We start from the raw sequence: 14,013 nt of genomic DNA on the forward strand, positions 1-14,013 counted from the left end.
CAGAGACAGGAGGATTGCTTGGACCAGAGTACTCATCGTGCCCAACTGGGATTGGTCACTCAAACACTTCAAAGTCACATGTTAGGCTGGGAAAGAATAGCTGGAAAGTAATGGATCTGGAAGATTAAAGGCGGAGGAAACCTATCATTTGGGTTAAAAGTAGCCTGCTTGGGAAATCTGCTGGCTAGTTCGCATTTTTTCCAGTTTCTTTTTAATTTTTTTTTCTTCTGTTGTTGTCCGGAGACTTGAACCCGAGGTTTCCAGCATGCAAGCCATTCATTTTACCACTGAGTTGTATTCTCCTCTTGAGATACCCGAGCCATGGCTGTGGATGCAATGTGATTGCATTGCTGGAAGTGTAGGGTACTAGAGTAATCTGCCTAACTTATATTGAAGGTTTAGCCTCCGGACTTTATCTTGTGGAACCACAGAAGTCTATGCAGCAAGGGTGTGGAAGGATTACTCAGCGACTCAGTCTCACACGGTGTACTTCCTGATGTCTTCAGCCTGATCCTCCCCCACCCAATTCCCTTTCAGCTCTCACAAAAATTACATCACAAGCACCGGCTGGGCGTGGTCAAATCCTCCCGTAAATCCTTGTATCCAGCAGGCTACAGGGGAGGATCTTAGATTGAAGGTCAGCTTTGGCGATACCGGAAGTTGGAGGCCAAACTGAGTTATACGGAGACTCCGTCTTGAGAAAGCAACTCAGTCCAGCGTGGTGGCGAACGCCTGACTCATGATCCCAGCACTCAGGAGGCTGAGGCAGAAAGCATCAACGCAAGTTCGAGGTCAGCCTGAGCCACATGGTGAGTTTGAGGCCAGTTTGAACTACAGAAGTGTAGCCTATCTCAAAAAAAAAAAAAAAAAAAAAAAACAAACAAACCAAGCCGGGCGGTGGTGGCGCACGCCTTTAATCCCAGCACTCGGGAGGCAGAGGCAGGCGGATCTCTGTGAGTTCGAGACCAGCCTGGTCTACCGAGCGAGTTCCAGGACATGGTCCAAAAAACAATACAGAAGAAAGCCTGTATCGAAAAACCAAAAAAAAAAAAAAAAAAAAAACCCAGAAGAAAATCCCCCAAACCAGACATCCCTCTAAAAAACCCACCAAACCAAACAAGCAAATGACTAGACCTGAGATAGTTACCTCCAAGAGCCATCCTCCCACCTTTTCCTCAGACTGTCTCAACCTTTTTTTTTTTTTTTTTTTTTTTTTTTTGGTTTTTTCGAGACAGGGTTTCTCTGTGGCTTTGGAAGCTGTCCTGGAACTCGCTCTGTAGACCAGGCTGGCTTCGAACTCGCAGAGATCCGCCTGCCTCTGCCTTCCAAGTGCTGGGATTAAAGGCGTGCGCCACCAACGCCCGGCTTTGTCTCAACCTTCTTTAGAGGCTCTTAGTAGCCACACCCAGTAAAGGAGGGGTGGAGCCACTTTTCAACCCTTCCTGAACAAGATGGAGTTCTCTTGGCTGGGAATAGCCAGTTGGAGCCTTTTGCAAAACCTTGCAAAGCCTTCTCTCCCCTTTGCTCACTAGCCCCTCCCACACCAGTGAGAAAAATCCAGTCTATTGGTGGTGAAAAGGGACTCTGGTGCAGAAGAGGGGTCTTCGAGCCAGGTTTTCGTGCCATCCAGAGAATTGTCGACTTCTCTTCGACGGGGTCTTCACAGAGCCACAAATATGTCCAGGTCAGAAGCCGGGGAAGAAGAATGGAGCGGGTTTGTGGTGGGAGATGTGAGAAAAGGTATTGGTGTGTTACTTTTTCTTCTAGTAATAGTAGCAGAGTTCATTACGCCACTAAAAGCAGTCTTCTGTATCTCTTATCCTATGTGGAAAAGCAATGGCTAGCATTATGGAACAACGCATTCCGCGCTGGACACTGCTTTATTTTGCCCCCACAGCAGCTCTGTCTTTTTTTTGTTTTGTTTTGTTTTGTTTTTTTGTTTTTGTTTTTTGAGACAGGGTTTCTCTGTATTGTTTTGGAGGCTGTCCTGGAACTCACTCTGTAGACCAGGCTGGCCTCGAACTCACAGAGATCCGCCTGCCTCTGCCTCCCAAGTGCTGGGATTAAAGGCATGCACCACCAACGCCCGGCCTCAGCAGCTCTGTCTTAAGTGTTCTTGTTTTATTCACTCATTGATTTAGGTTGGTTTTGTTATGCTTTGTTTTGGTTTTGTTTTTTCGAGACATAGTTTCTCTTTGTAACCCTGGCTGCCCTGGAATTCACTCTGTAGACCAGGCTGGTCTTGAACTCAGAGATTCACCTGCCTCTGCCTCCCGAGTGCTGGAATTAAAGGTGAACACCACCGCTGCCTAGGTGACTGTTGTTTTGAGACCCCTGTGTCATGCGCCGTGGACCTCGCTGCATGACATAAGGTAACCTTGAACTCCTGATCTTCCTGGATCCTCCCAAACCCTGGCATCTGTGAAGAGGTCCCTATTGTGCGTGGTGTGTGTATGTGTGTGGTGTGATGCTTCGGATTGAACTCTGGGTTTGTGTGGTAAGAAAGTCACCCACTGAGGACCATCTCTTGCTCATGGATTTTGTTTTGTTGGTAGGTTTTCGTTCGTTTGTTTGGTTTTGGTGTGTGTGTTTTGTTGGTAGGTTTTCGTTCGTTGGTTTGGTTTTGGTGTGTGTGTTTTGGTGTGTGTGTTTTGTTGCTGTCTTTGAGACAAGGTGATCTCTCGGTAGTTTTGATTGGCCTCCTGCCTCTGCCTCCTAAGTTTTGGGACTAAAAGCACATTTGTCCTGTTTTGTTGTTTAAAACTTGGTCTCACTGAGTAGTCCAGGCTGGCCTTAAACACACAGGTTACACCTTCCCCTGCCTCCTGAGTGCCAGGACCAAAGGCGTGGCTTGCTACTCTTTTCAGTATTTGGTATGTAACTGCATGCCCTTAATCCCAGCATTCCTAAATTGAGTCAGGAAGAAGTCAAATTCAAGGCCAGGTCAGGCTAATATCTAGACCCTGTTGCTCTCTTAAAACATTTTAATTTTCATGTATGAGTGTTTTACCTGAATCTATCTTTGCACTACTTGTATGCCTAATGCCAGTGGGGACTAAAAGAGGGCATTGGGTTCCCTAGAACAAGAGTGTTGAGCTTCTGTGTGGATTCTGGGAATCGAACCTGGGCCTTCTGGAAGAGCAGCCAATTTTCTTAACCACTGAGCAATTTTTACAGCCCCTAAACATTGTCTTAATGCCCAAATCCAGAGTTTTTTTTTTGGTTTTTTTTTTTTTTTTTTTTGGTTTTTCGAGACAGGGTTTCTCTGTGGCTTTGGAGGCTGTCCTGGAACTAGCTCTTGTAGTCCAGGCTGGCCTCGAACTCACAGAGATCCGCCTGCCTCTGCCTGGTGAGTGCTGGGATTAAAGGCCTGCGCCACCAACGCCCGGCTGTTTGTTTTTGAGACAGGGTTTCTCTGTAGCACTGGTTGTCCTAGAACTTGTAGAGCAGGCTAGTGTCTAACCTTGAACTCATAGATCTGCCAGAGCTAGGATTAAAGGCGTTTACCGGGCTTCTCTGTGTAGCCTAGGATGTACTGCCTCTTGAATGATGGGATTAAAGGCATGCACTACCACTAGCTAACTCTTTTTTATTTTATATTTATTTATTTATTTGAGACAGGGTTTCTCTGTGGCTTTGGAGGCTGTCCTGGAACTAGCTCTTGTAGACCAGGCTGGTCTCAAACTCACAAAGATCCGCCTGCTTCCCGAGTGCTGTGATTAAAGGCATGTGCCACCAACGTCCGGCTATGACTCTTTTTTTATTTTATTTTATTTTTTTAAAAAGATTTATTATGTAAGCATTGTTCTGCCTGCAGGCCCGAAGAGAGTCCCATATCTCATTAGAGATGGTTGTGAGCCACCATGTGGTTGCTGGGAATTGAACTCAGGACCTCTGGAAGAGCAGCGAGTGCTCTTAACCTCTGAGCCATCTCTCCAGCCCCGACTCTTTTTTTTTAAAGGCAAAAGTATGGTATGTAGCCTTGGCTGACCTAAGGCTCACTGTATAGACTAGGCTGGCCTTGAACTTGGTACCATCTCCCTGCGTCTACATCATCAGGGCTGCATTTACAAGCAAGTATCCACCATACCATACCTGGCTTTGAAAAATTTTTAAGTTAGTATTACATGTTTATAGAAAGCCTTGGTTCAGTTTGGGGAGTTGGCAGGGAGATAACTTAGGCCCAAAGTTTGCTAGGCCTGGTATCACAGGCCTTTAATCCCAGCTCAAGAGGTAGAGGCATCCGTGGTGATCTCTGTGAGTTCAAGGCCACCTGTTCAACTTAAATTCTAGGCCAGCTAGATGACCCTGACTGAAAGGAGGGCAGAGGGGAGCAGAGAGACCAGAAAAGAAGGAAAGGCAGTTAGATACTGTGATAGCTCCAGTGTTTTCCTGCTGGGGCTACTTTTGATACTGTGTTTCCATATCAATTTTAGACCCCACCCCCCAGTAAAGGGAGTCACTGGAATTTAGGTAGACCTTTTACAGTATCATAAGTCATTTTGGGCAGTGTAGCCATTTCTACTATCTAGCTGCTGATCCGTGGGTGTGAGATGGTCTTTTTTATCTCTTGTTGTCTTCACTTCCAACAGTCTTAACCCATTTAGTGACATGTTGGCCCCAATTTTGCCATTGCATTGAAGTGTCTTCTAGTCCTAGTTTCTGCCAGGATTTTGTCATGATTGAAATGCAAAACTTCATTAAAAAGTCTTTTCTGCAACTATGAAAGGTTCTCTTGTAGCCCAGGCTGACCTCTGCCTCCCAAGTGCTGGGATTAAAGGCGAACATCAGGAAGCTGTTTTTAATCCATCCCTCCCTCTGTTTTCTGAGATACGTCTCATGCAGCCCAGGCAGGAATCAGACTTGCTGAGTATCCAAGATGACCTTGACCTTCTGATCCTCCCATCTGCTGGGAATACGGACCTTTGGCATCACAACTGAGCTTCACTTCCAGAATCCCTTACCCTTTTTTGAGATGTGATCTCACTATGCAAACCTTGTCTGGCCATGGTTGTCTTAAGTCCTAGCAATCCCCCTGCCTCAGCTTCTTTTATAGTGTAGTATTATAGGCATGCACTATTTAGCATTCCTGGTTGTTTTGGGGTTTTTTGGACAACTCACTTTCTATGTCATGTTTTTCTTAGTGAGTTTGACAAATGTGTGGATTCTGCTTGTTCTTTGGGGCCCCAGATGACCAGGCACAGTGATGTCATTTGATCTATGTGACATCATAGCTCTTCCCACCTTCCCACATACAACAGTAACCACTTTGAACTTGCCAGGACTGGCAGCTGCAGTGTAACTCGATGACTTTGTTCTTTCTTTTTTTAGTTCTGGACTGTAACAGGAATGCCTCTTACTAGGTAGCAAGCAGACATAGGGTGGGTCAGGAGCCACCTATCCAGTCAGTAATGGGGACTTAGTGAGACCTTGTCTCAAACTAAACTAGAAAAGAGGTGGCTGGAGAGGTGGCTGTTTCTCCAAAGGACCTGAGGTGAATTCCAGCACTTACATTGGGCAGCTCACAACTGTAAGGATTCAGGCATTATTCTGGCCTGCTCCTGTCACCTGGTAGAATGTACTCAGGCAGTACTCTGGTCAGCATGCAGGTGCAAAGGACCCCTTTAAAAGAAAGACTCCACCACCACCACTTACGGTCTCTTTCTGCTCTCTCTTTCCTGCTGTCTCTCTTTTCTGTCCTTTCTCTGTCTCTTTATTTCTCTTCTCTTTCCTCCCCCCTTTCCCTTTCTCATAAAACGTCTCACTAAGCTCTGTTTGTCTGGCATGTTTGTCCCCTGCCTGGGTCACCCTTACGTGCCATGGAATCTGCCAAGGTTCTCCACATGCTTTATCATAACAATAACAGTTTTTACTCCAACTCCAGGAGATCTGGTGCCATCTTCTGACCTGGGCATTCACACAGACATGTCGCACCTGCTGTGCAGCCTGCATCCGAGAATGTAGCGAGGTGGTCAGGATAGATGACACAGAGACCGGGTCGGTTGCTTTTAGAAAACTTTATGCTTCCCAAGTCAGCTTAGGAGGAGAGACTCCCAAGAAAAAAACTCTTCCCTTTTTAAGGACTTCTGCCATCCATCTACACACAATTCTCCAACAACTCTCCCAGACTTCTCACCCTCCTGGCTGGTGGTTTAATCTCTGGCCCCAGAATAGGGGAGAAACAGCAGGGGGAACAGGAAGAAGCATCTAGCCGTAGGGGGTGTCAAAGTCATGGTGTTTCAGTGAAGCGAGCCCTTATCTGAGCCCTATCAAGAGCTTTATAGCACTGAATTGTTTTCAGTAAACATTATCTCACAGCTGCCTGCTCCCAGGGCGAAGGGGAAGTGGGTCTCTGTTCAAGGTCTGGTGTCCCCACACAGACACACATATATATGCACACCTTTAATTCTAGCACTACCAGAGGCAGAGGCAGGCAGATTTCTGAGTTCAAGACCAGCCTGGTCTGAAGAGTGAGTACCAGGACAGCCTCCAAAACAATACAGAGAAATCCTGTCTCAATAAATAAATAAATAGCTGGGGGTCAGGACAGTCTCCAAAACAATACAGAGAAATCCTGTCTCAGGAAGTAAACAATACAGAACCTGTCTCAATAAATAAATAAATAGCCGCCCCCCCCCCCCCCGCACGTCCCAGCACTCGGGAGGCAGAGGCAGGCGGATCTCTGTGAGTACGAGGCTAGGCTGGACCGACAGCCTCAAAAACAATACAGAGAAACCCTGTCTCGTAAAACCAAAATAAATAAATAAATAAATAAATAAATAAATAAATAAATAAATGAAAGTAATAATGGGGCCAGATAGATGGCTCAATGGTTTAAGAGCACAGCTGCTCTCTCAGAGCAATTGAATTCCATTCCCTGGGCCCACATGGTTCACAAGCACTTGTAGCTCCAGTTCCAGGGGATCCGACACCTGCTTCTTGCTTCCTTGGGTATCAGCCACATATGGGGTACACAGACATGAATGTAGGAAAAACACCCAAGTCCCTAAAAAGAAAACAAATAAAGCAGGAAAGAGAAGGCTGAGGTATAGCTCAGTGGTAGCACACTTGCATGTACTGAAAGACCCCCGCCATACTCATGTAAACCAGGCCCTTCGGCGCGAAATTTGAATGTAAACCGCGCCCTTCTAAGAGCGCGAGATTCAAAAGCTGTGACATCACCAAGACGAGTACCCTATCGGCGGTGCTCTCGCTTCTACCTCAATTTGCATGTCAAGCCTGCCGGACCTGATTGAGAGCAGCTCTTGCAAGGTCCGCAGGACTTAATATGCAAATAAAGCCGCTTCTATATAAGCAGTACTAAATCCAGCCTGGTATGCTCAGCCTCCTGAAATGCTGGAGCATCCGCAGGCGCCTGTGTGAGTAATAAAAAACCCTCTTGCTTTTGCATCCAGTGGCTCTGTCTCGATTTTTGGGCGAGGGTCTCCTGCCGGGAATATCCCCAGTTTTTCAGTACAAAGGTGTGAATTCACTTTCAACACTGGCCCCCCAAAGCCCCCTGCTTCCTGAGGATACTTTGTGGTTACCACCCCTGGTGTGGACACACAGCCCTTTCAATTATATATGTTTTGTATCTTGTTTTGTTTTCAAGATAGGGTGTTTCTGTGTAGTCCTGGTTGTCCTGGAACTCACCCTGTAGCGCAGGCTGGCTTCAAACTTAGATCTGCCTGCCTCTGCCTCCTGAGAGCTAGGATTAAAGGCATGCCACCATCACCAATTTTTTTTTTTTTTGGTTTTTATGAGACAGGGTTTCTCTGTATTGTTTTGGAGGCTATTGGTCCAGCCCAGCCTCGAACTCACAGAGATCCGCCTGCCTCTGCCTCCCGAGTGCTGGGATTAAAGGCGTGTGCCACCACCGCCTGGCACCAATTCTTTTTTTTAATCTTATTTATTTTTATTTTATATGAGTGTTTTGCATGTATCCCTGCACACCAGAAGAGGGAGTTAGAGATAGTTGTGAGCCACCATGTGGTTCCTGGGATTTGAACTCAGGTCCTCTGGAAGAGCACCCAGTGCTCTTAACCCCTGAGCCATCTCTCCAGCCCTGTGCCCTTTCAATTCTTAAGCTAGAGCCCCAGCAGCAACTTCTGTGGCCATACAGTCTAGGAAAACATAGGGAAATTTTTGCTTGTCATCCAAGTCATGCATTTCCGGCCTCCAGCAGCCAGGAAAGAGACACCGATTCATCTTAGTACAGCAGATCGCCTCAGGGGTGCCATGAAAAACACCCTTCCTGTTTCTGTTCGATCAGTTCAGTCACTCATTCCACCAGTCTAGCCTGCCTCCTAATTCTCCCAGATCTGCCCACATCCACCAGTCCTCTGTCCCCTTTACCAGGTGACCTTCCTGTTTTGCCTGGGTCATTAGTCTCCCTGTCAGCTTTCCTGCTGGTCCTTGTCGTTCAGTGCCCCCATTGTGTAATCCAGGTGACTGGTCTGTGGCTCAAATGGCCTGAGACAAAGTCCACAATCCTAGTGTAGCTTTCTTTCCTTTTCTTTTTCTTTTTCTCTCTTTTTCTGCTTCTTCTTTTTTTTTCTGAGACAGGGTTTCTCTATGGCTTTGAACGCTGTCCTGGAACTAGCTTGTAGACCAGGCTGGCCTTGAACTCACAGAGATCCACCTGCCTCTACTGGGAACAAAGGCGTGCGCCACCACTGCCTGGCTCTTAGTGTGACTTTCTAAGGCTCTTCCCGTCTGGCCACAGCCTCATGGCTGAACTAGTTCTCCAAATGGCTTATGGTATTTCTTTGCCCGGAAACCTCGCTTCTGCCGATCATTCTGGTCTTTGCCTGGATATCACTTTCTGCAGGAAGCTGTTAACTCTTCTGCTTCACCCACCTGATGTAAGAAGCCTTAGCAAGAGGCTGGAGAGTTGGTTAAACTGGGCACGATGGCTCACACCTCAGCTTTTGAGAGGCTGAAACAAGGGCAGAGCTGGGTTACACAGTTACTCCCTGGCTAGCCTGGAATAGAGTGACCCTACCTAGAAGACGAGCCAAAAGCAGAATGTGGTCTGTGGGGCAACCAGCAGGTCGTGGCCTGTGTTGGTCTTAGGGACACCAGGCTGGGGAAGAGAACCCTGGCCTCCAAGCCTAGATCACGTGTCACTGCTGGTTTGCATCTGTATGACAGCAGTGGAGTGGATGTCGATGATGTAATCATCCCCATTTTATTGATGAAGCAGAGACTGAGGAGAAAACCGTTGCAAAGCTGCAGGTAGTGTGACCAGAGGTGACAGAGGGGGCATGAGCTCCAGTCAGCAGTGTCACTATAGTGACGGAGGACAGGCGTGGGCTCCAGTCATCTTGATTCAGAAGATCACTTTTCATTCCCCAGATTTTCTGGGTGACTCCAGATGGGTCATTAGGAGCAAGAGGCATCCCAGGAAATAACCGAAACAGTGACATACCCACAGGGGAATGGAAGAGGAGAAAATTGGACCAGGTGATCACTTGAGAATCTTCCAGGTTGAGGGAACCCTCAGGTTCTATCCACTAATTTTTTAAGTTTATTTTTAATCATTATGTGTTTGGACATTTTGCATATGTCTGTGCACCTTCTGCATGCATTGTTCATGGAGTCCAGGAAAGGTCATTGGATCCTCCAATTCTAGAGGTTGTGAACGGTCATGTGGGTGCTGGAAGTACTCTGGAAGAGCTGGACTCTAACCACTGAGCCACCCCTACAGCTCCAGCCATCTGCTCTGCACTCCCTGTGTTGAAGCTGCCTGGGGGTCACATCTTTGTCAGCCATGCTGGCTGGTTTTCTGTCAACTTGACAGAACCTAGAGTCACTTAGAAATAGGGAACCTCAGCTGAGAAAATGCCCCCACCAGACTAGCCTGCGGGCAAGCCTGTGGCAATGCTTACTTTCTTGATGGTGGATGTGGAGGGCTCAGCTCACTGTGGGCGGTGCCAGGCTGGTCGTCCTGGGTGCTATAAAAATGCAAGTTGAGCAAGCTGTTAAGCAGCACCCCTGCATGGCCTCTGTGTCAGCTCCTGCCTCCAGGTCCCTGCCTTGAGTTTTTGCACACTGAGGTCCCTCTGGGGCAGTGTGTGACCTGAGGGATGTAAGGTGAATCCTTAACCCCACAGTTGATTTTTTTTCTTCTTCCCAGAGGAGGCAGGGGAGTTTCTCAGTTGTAACAGCCCTGACTGTACTGGAACTTGCTCTGTAGACCAGGCTGGCTTCAAACACACAGATCCGACTGCCTCTGCCTCCCAGGTATTGGGATTAAAGGCGTGTGCCACCCCCCCCACCCTAGAGATGGGTATTTTATCTTTATTGAGCAACCCAAGGCTCATAAAATTAGATAGCTCTCTCTGAATTGTTTAGGACCCTGGAGTCAGGGACTTTGGAGATCTTTCTGAACTGTTCCCAGACTGTTAAAGGGGCTCATGACATTCTACCTGCTGGCACTTCCAGAAGAAGAAAAGAAATCAAACCAGTAGCCTAGTGAAGGAGGCATCTACCAAGCTGCAGGCCAGAGGACGGGAGGGAGACTTTTGGAATGGAAGTTATGGCTCCACTCAGTGCTGCCACAAAGCCCTGGTTTTATGGATGCTGAAGGTTAGAGGTCAGGAAACACCCTGGAACATTTTCTAGAAGAGTCAGCAGTAAGGTGTTGCCCACATCTTGTGTGGGGAAAGTAGGTCAGAGGGATGCATCTCATGGCTTCCATCCTCCCTGACCAAAGGTTGTCCGAAAGGAGATGCAGTGTTCATAGTCGACCACTAGGTGGTACTGTGAGAGGCGTGCACGTGGATTACCCTCTTAGAACCTCTGAACTAGAAAGGCTTTCAGATCAAGAATCATAAACTTTGTTTTTTGTTTTGCTTTTTTGGGGAGGGGTTATGGTTTGTTGGTTTTGATTTTTTTTCAAGACAGGGTTTCTCTGTGTAGCTTCGGAGGCTGTCCTGGAATTTACTCAGTACATCAGGCTGTCCTGAAACTCATGGAGATCCCCTTGCCTCTTCCTCCCAAGTACTGGGATTAAAGATGTGTGCCACCACTACCAGGCTGGTCTTGCTTTTTTTGTTTGTTTGTTTGTTTGTTTGTTTTTTGAGATATAATCTTGCTCTGTGGCCTTGACTGGGTTCAGACTCATAGCAATCTTTCTGCCGTGGTCTCCAACATTATGCTGCCACACCTGGCTTAAAACTCCTTGTTTTACAGAAGAAATGTGAGGCCTAGAGATGATATCCACATCATTTACTTTTGTGATTGGGCCAGTCCTAGAGACCCAGATTGTTCTCGGTCTGTGTATCTGCCCATCAGCGCCCATTAGATCACATCTACAATCCTTTCCCATTCACTTATGGTGCAAGTTTATTGAAGTCACTGGCATATTTCAGAGCCTCAGTCTTTTGTTCATGGAATAAAGGTTGGGCTATATATTTGAGTTGTTAAGGTCAACACTAGCCACAAGTGAATATCCTAATAAATTAATTAAAGCTAGTTGAAATTTGAAATTTGATTTTTAGTCTCAGCACTCAAGAGGCAGAGGCAGGCAGCCTTCTGAGTTCAAGGCCAGCCTGGTCTACAGAGCAAGTTACAGGACAGCCAGAGATGCAGAGACACTCTGTCTTGAAAAGCAAACAAACAAAACTTAAGTTCACAAAGCTGTTTTCTGGTCCCCAATTGTGGTCCCCCAAAGTACACCATGCCATGAACCCCCTCCACACACACACTAATAATTTTTTTAAAAAGCCCACCAAGATGAGGCCTTGAAGATGGCTCATTTGTAAAAAATAAAAATAAAAAAAATCACTTACTACATAAACTTGGTGACCTAAGTTTGTTTGATTCCTAGAACCCATATACAAAGCCAGATGTGGTGGTGGTACTCATCCCTGCACTGCTACTCTGAGATGGGAGACAGAAACAAAAACTAGTAGACCAACTTTCCCGGCTCTACCTCGAAACAAGACAGAAGGAGAGAACTGATTCCCAAAAGGTTGTTCTCTGACCTCTACATGTTCCCCCCATGAAATAGATGCATAGTTAATTTTAAAAATTGAGATGGATAGCACTGAAGAATAGCACCTGACCTCCATGTATGCACCCACATGCATACATATACATACACACACAAAGGAAAAATAGTTTTTGCAGAGGGAGTGATGGGATACATCTGCAATCCCATCCATCACTTGGAAGATCCAGACAGAAGGATCCAAAATCAAGACCAGACTGGGTTACATGAGACCCTGTCCAGAAAGACAAAGTAGCCAGGTATGGTGACTGAAGGAGAGTTCTCACAAGTTTGAGGGTAGCTTGCTCTATGTAGTGAGTTCTGGACCAGTCTGGTACAAGGAGAGAACAGATTATAAAGTCTGAGGAACAAGATTGATGGATTCTTTTTACTTAACTAGGTTTTCAAGGGATACAGAGCAGTGAGATAATGGAGAAGGACTTCAGGGCAGGCCCAGAGAGCAGGTGTGCTTCTCCCCCACTCCAGCAGGACCCAGTGACAGCAAAGGCCTTTAAGTGACTCACGTAACCATATTATACTAGGCCACAGTTTTCTGGGTCAGCTGAGGGGACTAGCAGAAAGGTCTCAAACCTTTACTGGTGGTGAACTGGATTTACTCTTATAACCAGAAGGTTTTTCGTTTGCTGTTTTTTTTTTTTTTTTGAGACAGGGTTTCTCTGTGTATCCCCTATTGTCCTGGAACTCAGGTTGGCCTTGAACTCACAGAAATCTGCCTGCTTCTGCCTCCCGAATGCAGGATTAAAGGTGTGTACCATCAGCAACCTGCAACACTGAAATTCTTATATGTTAGTAATTATCATAGTACAGGACAGGCACACGCACATGAATGTGTTTCTAACTGTTTTTTGGAGGTGCTAAAGATTGAACCCAGGTGTCTGGCATGTGTTATGCAACATCTCAACCTCAGGTTATAGAACTTTAATGTTAGGTGGGTCTTGTGCCTAGGTCAAGGTGGATTTTTCTCTCTCATTAAATTAAAAAAAATTGATAGGTGAGTGAGGTGACTCAGAGAGTGGCGGTGCTTGTCACCAACGCTGACAACCTGAGTTAGAGCCTCAGGATCCACATGGTTGGAAGGAAAGAACAGACTCCAGCAAGTTGGCCTTGCACATGTATACCCAAATACATACACACAAATACAACTTTTTTGAAGAAATTGTAAAGTTTAATTAGAAACTATTTGAAACATTCAGTAAAAGTCTAGATAATAGCCAGGCAGTGGTGGCACACACCTTTAATCCCAGCACTTGGAAGGCAGAGGCAGGCGGATCTCTGTGAGTTGGAGACCAGTCTATCTACAAGAGCGAGTTTCAGGACAGACTCCAAAGCCACAGAGAAACCCTGTCTTGAAAAACCAAAAGAAGAGTCTAGATAATAAAAAAGAAGTTGAGAACTGGGGGTGGTGGCAAAGGTCTGCAGTCTTAGCATTCGGGAGGCAAAGGCAGGAGAACATTGACATAAGTTCCAGTCCAGCCTGGGTTGCATGATGAGTTCCAGGGCACACAGACCTTGTTTCAAACAACAAAACACACACACAGGCTGAGTAAACTGCTCAGTGGTAGAGAGCTTGCCCAATGTGTTCTTTAGTCCCCATTGGAAGAAGTACAGATAATAATTTAACCACGAGACAAAAGCAATATTTAATATCTTCCATTGTTAATCTCACTTAACTGTCTCTGATTTGTTAATTTATTTGCTTTTCTTCTTTATTTGGTTGCTTTTTGTTTTGTCCTGAAACTCATTATGTTGACCAGGCTGGCCTCCAATTCACAGGAATCCATCTGCCTCTGCCTTCCAAGTGCAGGGATTAAAGGTGTGTGTTACCATGCCTGCCTATACATATTTGTTAAATTGCAGTTTCTTTCTTTTTTAGAAGATTTATTTTATGTGTGTAGTGTTTGCATACATGCATGTCTGTGTACCACAGTCATGCCTGCAAAGGCCATTAGAGATCTTGGATCCCCCTAGAACTGAAGTTACAGATGGCTGTGAGACAT

The 14,013-nt window shown here is 46.2% G+C and overlaps 1 protein-coding gene across 1 annotated transcript in view; it reads left to right on the plus strand.

The window, feature by feature from the left end:
• The first annotated feature begins 1,665 nt into the window (after positions 1-1,665).
• The window catches only part of Wdtc1 (WD and tetratricopeptide repeats 1), a 67,423-nt gene continuing 55,075 nt past the window's right edge, over positions 1,666-14,013 (plus strand). The window contains exon 1 of the mRNA XM_040756413.1: positions 1,666-1,684. The gene's annotated coding sequence lies outside the window, so the exon portion shown is untranslated. The remainder of the gene's footprint in view (positions 1,685-14,013) is intronic.

Source organism: Mesocricetus auratus, unplaced genomic scaffold (assembly GCF_017639785.1).
Source record: "Mesocricetus auratus isolate SY011 unplaced genomic scaffold, BCM_Maur_2.0 Super-Scaffold_100014, whole genome shotgun sequence".
Taxonomy (NCBI): domain Eukaryota; kingdom Metazoa; phylum Chordata; class Mammalia; order Rodentia; family Cricetidae; genus Mesocricetus; species Mesocricetus auratus.